The sequence below is a fragment of the Hyla sarda genome, chromosome 6 (assembly GCF_029499605.1).
Source record: "Hyla sarda isolate aHylSar1 chromosome 6, aHylSar1.hap1, whole genome shotgun sequence".
Lineage (NCBI taxonomy): Eukaryota > Metazoa > Chordata > Amphibia > Anura > Hylidae > Hyla > Hyla sarda.
Genome location: NC_079194.1, coordinates 261,837,032 through 261,849,731, shown reverse-complemented (window position 1 = coordinate 261,849,731; position 12,700 = coordinate 261,837,032). Strand labels below are relative to the sequence as shown.

The 12,700-nt window shown below is 45.6% G+C and overlaps 1 protein-coding gene across 1 annotated transcript in view; it reads right to left on the bottom strand.

Annotated features, from left to right (window-relative positions):
* LOC130277750 (LRRN4 C-terminal-like protein) overlaps positions 1-11,779 on the bottom strand; it is a 59,821-nt gene extending 48,042 nt beyond the window's left edge. Inside the window, exon 1 of the mRNA XM_056528490.1 lies at positions 11,722-11,779. The gene's annotated coding sequence lies outside the window, so the exon portion shown is untranslated. The remainder of the gene's footprint in view (positions 1-11,721) is intronic.
* Between the last annotated feature and the right edge of the window lie 921 nt (positions 11,780-12,700).

Sequence of the window (12,700 nt, the reverse complement as noted above, 5' to 3'; positions counted from 1 at the left end):
CCCCTTAAGGACCCATGACGTATGCATACGTTATCACACCCTGGGTCTTAAGGACCCATGACGTATGCATACGTCATGGTCTTTTCCTGGTGTCCGCCGCTCACCCGGCGGAGATCGGAAGCGGATCCCTGCTGAAATCCTTCAGCAGGGATCCAGGGCAAACGCCGAGGGGGGCCATGTAGGGGGAAATCGCCCTTGCGATCTGCGGCGATACCGGGCTGATCGGGTCTCTGGGACCCAACAGCCCGGTAATTTTGCATGATGCTGGCTGCCACAGACAGCCAGGACCATGCTAAAGTATAGGAGCGAGGTGGCTTGCCTGCCACCTCCTCCTATGCCCTGCGATCTGTCGGTTAGTTAACCGACCAATCGCAGGGGGGGGGGGGGCGGTTACTTCCTCCCGCCCTGCCCGGCCCCTGGAAGTCCGGAGAGGATGGGAGGAAGACCAGAGGACGCGGCGGGGGACGGGGGAGTGCTGGGGCCCGGCCCCGGTACTTACCTCGTCCCTGAAGACCCGGATCCCGGCGATGAATACGGCGACAGGTGAGTGGATCTTCAGCCGCGGTCGGGCCCTTTACGGCAATGCACGTCGCCGTAAAGCGACATGCATTGCTGTATTGGGACCCTGTATACTACAACTTCCAGCATGCCCAGACAGCCCTTGGCATCTGGGCATGCTGGGAGTTGCAGTTTTGCAACATCTGGAGGTCCGCAGTTTTGGGACCACTGTGCCCTTCCAGATGTTGCAAAACTACACATCCTCAGCATGCCCTTACTGTCCAGGCATCCTGGGAGTTGTAGTTCTGTAACATCTGGCCCTTCAGATGTTGCAGAACTACAACTCCCAGCATGCCTGGACAGTTTTGGCATACTGGGAGTTGTAGTTTTGCAACATCTGGAAGGGCACATATTGGGAACCACTGTATTAGTGGTCTGCAAACTGTAGTCCTCCAGATATTGCAAACTACAACTCCAAGCATGCTGGGAGTTGTAGTTCGGCAACATCTGGCTCTAAAGATGTTGCCGAACTACTACTTCCAGCATGCCTGAGAATGTTTGGGAGTTGTGGTTTTGCAACAACTGGAGGCACACTGGTTGGGAAACATTGTCTGTTCCCTAACTCAGTGTTTCCCAACCCGTGTGCCTCCAGCTGTTGCAAAACTATAACTACCAGCATGCACTGATAGACTGTACAGGGTACATTCACATGGGCAGGGGCTTACAGTGAGTATCAGGCTGCAAGTTTGCGATGCAGCTAATTTTGCGCGGCAGCACAAAACTCGCAGCGGGAAACTCGCTGTAATCCCCCGCCCGTGTGACTGTACCCTAAAAACACTACACTACACTACACTAACACAAAATAAAATAAAAAGTAAAAAACACTACATATACACATATCCCTACACAGCCCCCCTCCCCAATAAAAATGAAAAACGTCTGGTACGCCACTGTTTTCAAAATGGAGCCTCTAGCTGTTGCAAAACAACAACTCCCAGTATTGCCGGACAGCCGTTGACTGTCCAAGCATGCTGGGAGTTTTGCAACAGCTGGAGGCACCCTGTTTGGGAATCACTGCCGTAGAATACCACTATGTCCACCCCTATGCAAATCCCTAATTCAGGCCTCAAATGCACATGGCGCTCTCACTTTGGAGCCCTGTCGAATTTCAAGGCAACAGTTTAGGGCCACATATGGGGTATCGCCGTACTCGGGAGAAATTGCCTTACAAATTTTGGGGGTCTTTTTCTCCTTTCACCCCTTATGAAAAGGTGAAGTTCAGGTCTACACCAGCATGTTAGTGTAAAAAAATAAATTTTTTTACACTAACATGCTGGTGTTGCTCTATACTTTTCATTTTGACAAGAGGTAAAAGGGAAAAAATGCCCCCCAAAATTTGTAATGCAATTTCTCTCGACTACGGAGATACCCCATATATGGGCGCAAAGTGCTCTGGGGGCGCACAATAAGGCCCAGAAGGGAGAGTGCGCCATGTACATTTGAGGTGATTTGCACAGGGGTGGCTGATTGTTACAGCGGTTTTGACCCCATTTCGGAAACTACACCCCTCACGGAATGTAATGAGGGGTGCAGTGGGAATTTACACCCCACTGGTGTCTGACAGATCTTTGGAACAGTGGGCTGTGCAAATAAAAAATGTTGTACAGCCCACTGTTCCAAAGATCTGACAGACACCAGTGGGGGGTAAATGCTCACTGTACCCCTTGTTACGTTCCTCAAGGGGTCTAGTTTCCAAAATGGTATGCCATGTGGGGGTTATTTTGCTGTTCTGGCACCATAGGGCTTCCTAAATGAGACATGCCCCCGAGCAAAATTTGCTCTCAAAAAGCCAAATATGACTCCTTCTCTTCTGAGCATTGTAGTTCACCCGTAGTGCGCTTCAGGTCAAGTTATGGGGTACCTCCATACTCATAAGAGATGGGGGTTACAAATTTTGGGGGGTATTTTCTGCTATTAACCCTTGCAAAAATGTGAAATTTGGGGGGGAAACACACAATTTAGTGAAATTTTTTTTTACGTATGCAAAAGTCGTGAAACCCCTGTGGGGTATTAAGGCTCACTTTATTCCTTGTTACGTTCCTCAAGGGGTCTAGTTTCCAAAATGGTATGCCATGTGGGTTTATTTTGCTGTCCTGGCACCATAGGGGCTTCCTAAATGCGACATGCCCCCGAGCAAAATTTGCTCTCAAAAAGCCAAATATGACTCCTTCTTGTCTGAGCATTGTAGTTCGCCCGTAGTGCACTTCAGGTCAACTTATGGGGTACCTCCATATTCAGAAGAGATGGGGTTACAAATTTTGGGGGGTATTTTCTGCTATTAACCCTTGCAAAAATTTGAAATTTGGGGGGAAACACACATTTTAGTGAATTTTTTAAAAATGTTTTCACATATGCAAAAGTTGTGAAACACCAGTGGGGTATTAAGGCTCACTTTATTCCTTGTTAAGTTCCTCAAGGGGTTTAGTTTCCAAAATGGTATGCCATGTGGGGATTTTTTGCTGTTCTGGTACCATAGGGGCTGTCTAAATGCAACATGCCCCCCAAAAACTATTTCAGAAAAACGTACTCTCCGAAATCCCCTTGTCGTTCCTTCCCTTCTGAGCCCTCTACTGCGCCCACCGAACACTTTACATAGACATATGAGGTATGTGCTTACTTGAGAGAAATTGGGCTACAAATAGAAGTATACATTTTCTCCTTTTACCCCTTGTAAAAATTCAAAAATTGGGTCTACAAGAACATGCGAGTGTAAAAAATGAACATTGTGAATTTTCTCCTTCACTTTGCTGCTATTCCAGTGAAACACCTAAAGGGTTAAAATGCTGACTGAATGTCATTTTGAATATTTTGGGGGTGCAGTTTTTATAATGGGGTCATTTGTGGGGTATTTCTAAGATGAAGGCCCTTCAAATCCCATCAAACCTGAACTGGTCCCTGAAAAATTGGGATTTTGGAAATTTTGTGAAAAATTGGAAAATTGCTGCTGAACTTTGAAGCCCTCTGGTGTCTTCCAAAAGTCATAACACGTCAATTTTATGATACAAACATATAGTAGACATATTGTATATGTGAATAAAAAAAAATTATTTGGAATATCCATTTTCCTTACAAGCAGAGAGCTTCAAAGTTAGAAAAATGCTAAATTTTCAAATTTTTCATCAAATTTGGGGATTTTTCACCAAGAAAGGATGCAAGTTACCAAAAATTTTTACCACTATGTTAAAGTAGAATATGTCACGAAAAAACTATCTCGAAATCAGAATGATAACTAAAAGCATCCCAGAGTCATTAATGTTTAAAGTGACAGTGGTCAGATGTGAAAAAAATGGCCGATCCTAAGGTGTAAAATGGCTGGGTCCTTAAGGGGTTAAAAGGGTACTCCCCTAGAAAACATTTTTTTTTTAATTAACTGGTGCCAGAAAGTTAAACAGATTTGTAAATTACTTCTATTTAAAAATCTTGATCCTTCCAGTACTTATCAGCTGCTAGGGTATGTGATCCACAGTAAGTTCTTTTCTTTTTGAATTTCCTTCTGCCTGACCACAGTGCTCTCTGCTGACACCTTTGTCCATTTTAGGAACTGTCCAAAGTAGGAGCAAATCCCCATAGCAAACCTATCCTGTTCCAAACAGTTCCTAAAATGGACAGAGGTGTCAGCAGAGAGCACTGTGGTCAGACAGAAAGGAAATTTAAAAAGAAAAAAGAAATTCCTGTGGAGCATACAGCAGCTGATAAGTACTGGAAGGATTAAGATTTTTAAATAGAAGTAATTTACAAATCTGTTTAAAGGGGTACTCCGCCCCTAGACATCTTATCCCCTATCCAAAGGATAGGGGATAAGATGTCAGATCACCGCGGTGCCGCTGCTGGGGAGCCCCGGGATCCCCGTTGCGGCACTGCGCTATCACTACAGCACAGAGCGAGTTCGCTCTGTACGTAATGACGGGCGATACAGGAGACGGAGCCGGTGACATCATGGCTCCGCCCCTCGTGACATCACAGCCAGTCCCCTTAATGCAAGTCTATGGCAGGGGGCGTGACGACCGCCGCGCCCCCTTCCATAGACTTGTATTGAAAGGGGCGGGCCGTGACATCATGAGGGGCGGAGCCATGACGTAACGATGCTCCGGCCCCTGTATTGCGCGTCATTACGTGCAGAGCGAACTCGCTCTGTGCTGTAATGATAGCGCAGTGCCACAGCGGGGATCCCGGGGATCCCCAGCAGCGGCACCGCGGCGATCTGACATCTTATCCCCTATCCTTTGGATAGTGGATAAGATGTCTAGGGGCGGAGTACCCCTTTAACTTTCTGGCATCAGTTGATTACATTTTTTCCCCAGGGGAGTACCCCTTTATACAAATCCCATTTGGCGGATGTATGTCTACAACATTGTCATTGCAAACACTGTATTGCAAATAGTGCATAAGGTCATAGCTTGAGCCTCCTATGGTAAGTCACACAGATGAGGCTCAGGTGCTGCATATGGTTCTAAAGACCCTGACTGGTGATCACTGTTATTTTATATATTATTATTAGATACTGCAGAGGGAAATATAGAGGGAGATTTTTCAAAACCTGTGCATAGGAAAGGTTGACCAGTTGCCCATAGCAACCATTCAGATTGCTTCTTTAATTTTTAAAAAGGCCAATGGAAATGGAAAGAAGTGATCTGATTGGTTGCTATGGGCAACTGGTCAGCTTTTCATCTGCACATGTTTTGATAAATCTCCCAGATTGCACCATCATAATCTTTCATTTCATGTGTCACTGTCAACAGTATTGCTCAGGAAGGAAATCTCTGCTAACTGCATCCTCCAACTACTATGACAATATTCCAAGTAAATGCCGACTTTCATAAAAGTGGAAATAACAGAAACAACTACGCTTCCATGCTTGGAGGCACAAGATGACTGCAATCTACGATTAATACAGTGACACAAGATACATGTTTTCATTGTACATATACTACGATTATTATTGACCTAAGAAGACAACAAAGTCAATACATTCCTGATACAACAAGACGAGGCTCTGATCTGCAGCTTTCAAAAAAGGAAAAGTGTACAAAGCAAAAATGAAACATGAAACAATGCATTGCTGTACGGAAGGGCACAAAAACACACGCACTTGTGTATTTCAACACAAGTGATAGGAAGCTACTCATCTGAAATAAAAGCAATAGCTCAAAAAGGTCATACTGCTTGAACGGCAGGCCGGTTAATTGGAATGGCTCATATTGTATATGCTTTAACATGTAGTTGTCATTTGTTCTATGTCGGAAAGACCAAAAGGCCATTCTTCCACCGCCTCCGTGAACACACACGATCCTTGAAAACCAGAGTAGGAGCAGCTCGATTCCAATTCGCCGGCAATGAAAGGGTCGAGCGTGCACACGTAGGTATGACAAAAGAAGAGATTCTGGATAAAAAAGAAGTAAGGTGGATTTTAAGGCTAGAGGTTATGGGTATGACAGGTCTGAATGATAAAATGGAACTAAATGTACTGTTCTAATTCTCTCTAGTGTTTTTAGACATGTTTTTATTATCACTTACCTGTCCGATGTTGTTTACCTGTAACCATGGACACTGAAGGCGGGAATTATAAAACGTCTCGGAACGCAATGACGTGTGGGCCAGTTGAAGCGCAGCCAGTGCGCGAAATGGCACCATTGCCCTACGAGACACCCCTGCACCGATTCTTGTCTGCAGAGCACCTGATGTTATGAGGATCAGCTAATAAACCCTTCACTGAAGCATCCAATCGTGTGGGGAGTGGCCTGTTTTCATGTTCTTATGGATTACAATTATATGTATATTTGTAATATACATTGGTTAAAAAATGTGTATATTTATGGTTGAAAAAAGTGTTGTCCCTGCAGCTATTACCTGTGAGGAGTCCAAATACAGGAAATGAGGACAGGACAATCAGGGCTCTGTGCAGGCTCCTGGATTGTCAATAATCCTCACATGTGAGCCCGTAGCATGTCACAGAGCCTCACTGCGCAGAGCCCTGCTTGTCCTCAGTGTACAGAGCCCTGCTTGTCCTCAGTGTACAGAGCCCTGCTTGTCCTCAGTGTACAGAGCCCTGCTTGTCCTCAGTGTACAGAGCCCTGCTTGTCCTCAGTGTACGGAGCCCTGCTTGTCCTCAGTGTACGGAGCCCTGCTTGTCCTCAGTGTACAGAGCCCTGCTTGTCCTCAGGGCACGGAGCCCCGCTTGTCCTCACTGTACAAAGCCCCGCTTGTCCTCAGTGTACAGAGCCCTGCTTGTCCTCACTGTACAGAGCCCTGCTTGTCCTCACTGTACAGAGCCCTGCTTGTCCTCACTGTACAAAGTCCTTCTTGTCCTCAGTGTACAGAGCCCTGCTTGTCCTCACTGTACAGAGCCCTGCTTGTCCTCAGTGTACAGAGCCCTGCTTGACCTCAGTGTACAGAGCCCCACTTGTCCTCAGTGTACAGAGCCCTGCTTGTCCACCCTCACTTCCTGTATTTGGACTCCTCATAGAGACACACAGGCAATAGCTGCAGGGACAATAATATACACATTTTTTAACCAATGTATAATACAAATATACATATAATGGCATTATCTACGTTATATAAAAAGTTTTTGTTGATTACAGGTACACTTTAAATGCCCTGCACATTTCAGCAGAGCTGTAACGCATATAGAACTAGTATAATCTGTCATCTATTGACCATGCCTGAGTACCCGGAAGTTGATTGATAGCACTGATGTAGTGGAGACAACTGTCAAGTGCAGCCTTGTAAGTCAGAGTGAGCAATATTTTTATATATATTTTTAGTGTTTCCAGCTATATAACCCACCTACAACTATGATTTAATTTACCCAAACACCAAATTCAAGTCGTCCGGGAGCGTTCTCTTGTGTTGCCCTCTGATCCCGGCAGTGCCACGGTTCGCATTGCGGGACGATCCTGCATGCGAACCCGGACTGCTGCTCACCTTCCGACCCGTCCTCTTCTTTCCCCGATGGTCCTGTTCCTCGCATTGTGGGGCGCGCTTGCTTGCGGGCCCCGCTCAGTTCTCCTCCTCCTGCCCGTCTCTGCCGGCCCACTTCCCCGCCTCCTAGGGCGCGCGCACGCGCTGGTTCTTCTAAATTTAAAGGGCCAGTGCACCAATTATTGGTGCTTGTCTGAAACCTATCTTATTTAGTTCCGGCACTTCCTACTGTTCCCTGCAGGATCTTTGTGCCTTGTGCTTAGTGAAAGCGTTCTTCTGTGTATTGCCTTTTAGTGTTCCAGACCTCCTGCTCGTGAAATGACCTTGCATCTTTGCCGCCTGCCTCCTGACCTCGTGCCTGGGCCTTGATTACGCTTCTTTGCTGCCTGCCTTTGACCTTCTGCTATGACTGTCTATTCCTGTGTACTCCAATGCCAAGTTTCATCTAGGCAGCCTGTGTGGACAAATCGTGTCAGGGATAGCGACCTGGGTGCCACCTGCCACAGCAAGACCATTCCCCTTTGCAGCGGGCTCTGGTGAAAACCAGTGGCACCTTAGACTCCGCTCCCTGATACGGATCAGTTATTGTCCACACAGGTCCAGCGGATCGACTTCCTCCAGCCGCTGACAGTCCTAACCCCGGTAGACAGTTTCTCTCTTGACTAAAAGATCTCCCTTTTACATTAAAGCATACCTGTCAGATCCCACAAAAAACTGTTATATGTTACTCAATACCTCATTATGATCATGTACATGTAATTTTTATGAATCTATCACCGATATTTAACTAAAAAATAGCGTATTACAGCTGCTCAATGTCTTTTCCATCTTGTCAAAGGGAGGCGGCGTGTCCTTTTCTTCCTTGCACTGTGATGACTCCTCCCCCTCCCTCACTCTGCTGACTCACTGCTCTTGGAGGAACATAGAAGCCCTGGTCTGTAACCCTTTCCTCTCTGGGTTTTATGCTGTACACACACACACAATGATTATTGGAGATTGCCTGTGCTCTACCACCAAAGACAATATGAAGAGTGTATAACTTACAACTTCCTATGTCATTTATAAGTGTCAGCCTCAGGCAGTCCTGTAATGCTGGGATTTGTAGTTTTGGAATAGTTGGAAGTGTTTGGATAACTCTTTTTAAAGCAGCGTTGCCTTCAGCTGTGTGCCTACAGCTTTTACAAAACTACAACTCCCAGCATGCCCAGACATCCTTTGACTGTCCAGACATACTTGGAGTTTTGCAACAGCTGGAGGCACATGTTTGGTTAACCTCTTCAGGACGCCGGGCGTATGTATACGCCCTGCATCCCGAGTCCTTAAGGACGTGGGGCGTATGCATACACCCGTGGGAATTCCTGTACCCACCGCTAGCCGGTTGGGGACCGGACTGGGATGCCTGCTGAAATCATTCAGCAGGCATCCCGGCACATCGCCCAGGGGGGTCCTGAGACCCCCCATGTCAGCGAGCGCAGAAAATCGCATGTCAATTCAGACATGCCATTTTCTGCTATTACGGACTGATCGGGTCTCTGGTGACCCGATCACCCAGAAAATAGGGATGATCGGAGCTGTCAGTGACAGCCCCGATCATCCTGAGGGCTAGGAGCGAGGTTGCAGTGCTGCGATCTCCTCCTATCCCCTGCCATTGGTCAGAACTGATTCTGACCAATGGCAGCGCAGGACAGTGGGTTACCATGGTAACCCCCCGTTCTGCCCACCCCTGGATGTCATGGGGAATGTGGGGAGAAGATGGAGGCCGGTACCTGGAGGAGAAGATGCCTGGGGACCCCACAATCACCGCTGGAGACAGGCACAGGTAGGGAAACCACGTTGGGGGGGGGGGGGGAATGAAAGTAAAGTGATCTTTACTGTGGCAACCCCTAGGAAGGCCAAGCTGCAACTCCCAGCATGCCCAGACAGCCAAAGGCTGCCTGGGCATGCTGGGAGTTGTAGTTTTGCAACATCTGGAGGGTCACAGTTTGGAGACCACTTTTACAGTGGTGCCCAAACGGTAGCCCTCCAGATGTTGCCAAACTACAACTCTCAGCATGCCTAGACTGCCCAGGCATGCTGGGAGTTGTAGTTCTGTAACATCTGTCCCTTCAGATTTAGCAATTTTCATGGCATTTTTGAAAATTGCTGCTCTACTTTGAAGCCCTCAAATTTTTATAAAACGCTAAAATGTTTCCATTTTATGATGCCAACTAGAGATGAGCGAACTTACAGTAAATTCGATTCGTCTCGAACTTCTCGGCTCAGCAGTTGATGACTTATCCTGCATAAATGAGTTCAGCTTTCAGGTGCTCCGGTGGGCTGGAAAAGGTGGATACAGTCCTAGGAAAGAGTCTCCTAGGACTGTATCCACCTTTTCCAGCCCACGGGAGCACCTGAAAGCTGAACTAATTTATGCAGGAAAAGTCATCAACTGCCGAGCCGAGAAGTTTGTGATGAATCGAATTTACTGTAAGTTCGCACATCTCTAATGCCAACATAAAGTGGACATATTGTATTTGTGAATAAAAATAAAATTTATTGGGAATATCCATTTTCCTTACAAGTAGAGAGCTTCAAAGTTAGAAAAATGCAACATTTTCTAAATTTTCATGAAATTTGGGGATTTTTCCCCAAAAAAGGATTAAAGTAACGCCGAACATTTACCACCAAAATAAAGTAGAATATGTCACGAAAAAACTCTCAGAATCAGAATATTCGGTAAAAGCGTTTTCAAGTTATTAATTTGTAAAGAGACGGTGGTCAGAATTGCGAAAAAGGGCTCAGTCCTTAAAGGGGTACTCCGGTGAAAACCTTTTTTCTTTTAAATCAACTGGTGGCAGAAAGTTAAACATATTTGTAAATTACTTCTATTAAAAAAATCTTAATCCTACTTGTACTTATTAGCTGCTGAATACTACAGAGGAAATTCTTTTATTTTTGGAATGCTCTCTGATGACATCACGAGCACAGTTCTCTCTGCTGACGTCATTATAATAATAACGCTTTATTTATTGTTGTCCTTAGTGGGATCTGAACTCAAGTCCCCAGCACTGCAAGCCAGCAGTGCTAACCACTGAGCCACCATGCTGCCCTTAGCATACATCTGCTGTACATCTGCTGTGCATCTGCTGTGCATGGTTGCTAAAATGGACATCCACTCCAAAAAACGAGAAGCCGCAGCACTCCAGTAAGGTGAATAAGATTTATTGACCCAACATCAGGAACAACGTTTCAACTGCCCAATTGCAGTCTTTCTCAAGCTCCTTACTGGAGTGCTGCGGCTTCTCGTTTTTTGGAGTGGATGTCTATGGGACCCTGGACCTGGGACCTTTACCGCCTGCACCCGTCGCTCTCTTTGGAGGTTGTGCTGCTCTACCCCTTTTGCTCTGCTAAAATGGACAGAGATGTCAGCAGAGAGCACTGTGCTCGTGATGTCATCAGTGTTCCAAAAAGAAAGGAATTTCCTCTGTAGCATTCAGCAGCTAATAAGTACTGGAAGGATTAAGATTTTTTAATAGAAGTAATTTACAAATATGTTTAACTTTCTGGCACCAGTTGATTTAAAAGAAAAAAGGTTTTCACCGGAGTACCCCTTTAAGGTGAAAAAGGGCTGCGTCCTTAAGGGGTTAAACTCTGTTACAGCAGTGTTGCAGTTGGCTGTGTTCCTCCTGCAGCTTTGTCAATCAGCCATCTCATGTCCATGACCCTTGGACACGCTCATGCTGCTGTGGGACTCATCAGTGTCCCAGGAGTTATGGGGACCCCTAGTGGTGGGATTTTAAAAGGCAGTTTCTTTTAATAAAATGTGAACATTATTGTAAAGAAGTAAATTAGAAAAACTATTGTTGTGCCAGGATGTGCAACATATAAAAAGTTTTTATATCTGACAGTGTCCATTAAACCTTAGGTCAGTGATCCCTAACAGAAAGCTGTGAGCCATGCAACAGCTGGAAAGCCACAGGTTTGGGAGATTACTGTATGGAGTAATGCATGTTACGGTCTCTATGGATGCTACAAATTGGTGCCACTCACCGTACTTTTTTTTTTTTTTTTAGCTCATCTCATACCTGTTACTTAAGCAGGGCTGTCATCAGGGGGTTACAGTCAGTACCCCAGTAAGGGGCCCTAGCTCCCAGGAGGCCCGGGCTCCCCGCTGCACCCCCCTGCAGCAGCCCCAGCCCAGAAGCAGAAGACCGCTGTTAAAACATTGGCTACTTCCACTGGCAGCTGCGACCCAATACTTACTGCTACCTGTCCTCTCCTCCCTGTATGAGCGGGAGGCTCTTACAGGCAGCAACAGCAGCACAGTGGAGCGATTAACTGCCGAACATCGGGCTGTGTATGGGATGGCAGAGGACCTTTGGTGATGTCACTTATCATGTGATCGGTCACATGGGTGGGAGGAGCCTGACTGATGTGCTGTGGAGGCATAGGAAGAAGTTCCAGTGTAGGGGAATGTATTTATGATGGGAAGGTAACCTTTAGTACATACAGTCACACACACAAATAACTATATCTATATTTTCCAAACAGAGTACCTCCAGCTGTTACAAAACTACTGGGAATGCTGGGAGTTGTAGTTTTGCAACAGCTGGAGATACATTGTTTAGAAAACACTGCACTATAAAATTCACACACACACTGCATTTAACACACCCAACACACAAATTCTTTCCCCATTTGTTTTAAATAAAATAATTTAAGAATCCAAATGTGGTATCGCAGTGTGCTTAAATGTCCAAACTATTATAATACAGTATAACATTAATTAACCTGCACGGTCCATGGCTTAATTGTTAAAAAATACCAATGTCCACAACTGCTCATTTTTAGTCATATATATAAATATATATATATATATATATATATATATATATATATATATATATATATATAAAGAGAAGGCCTGACTCACTGACTCATTAATGCCCAGCCTAAACCCTGGGACCTAGAAATTTTTCTTTCTTACCCGACTGCTTTTTTCCCCTGGTATTTATTATTATGTCGCATCCTGTTTGTCGCACGTGGTTTTTGTTGGTTTTGGTTTCCAACTCCTCTGAGCTGTCGGGAAAAAATCCACAACAATTCAACAAATTCGGGTTGGAAACCTTTATAAATACGTGGGAAAGCTCAGAAATGTCGGGTTACGCCCCTTTTTCGGGTTTGGGAGAATCCACATCGGGTCCGTCGGGAAAAAAATGTTGCATCGTGTCGCAGACTGGCG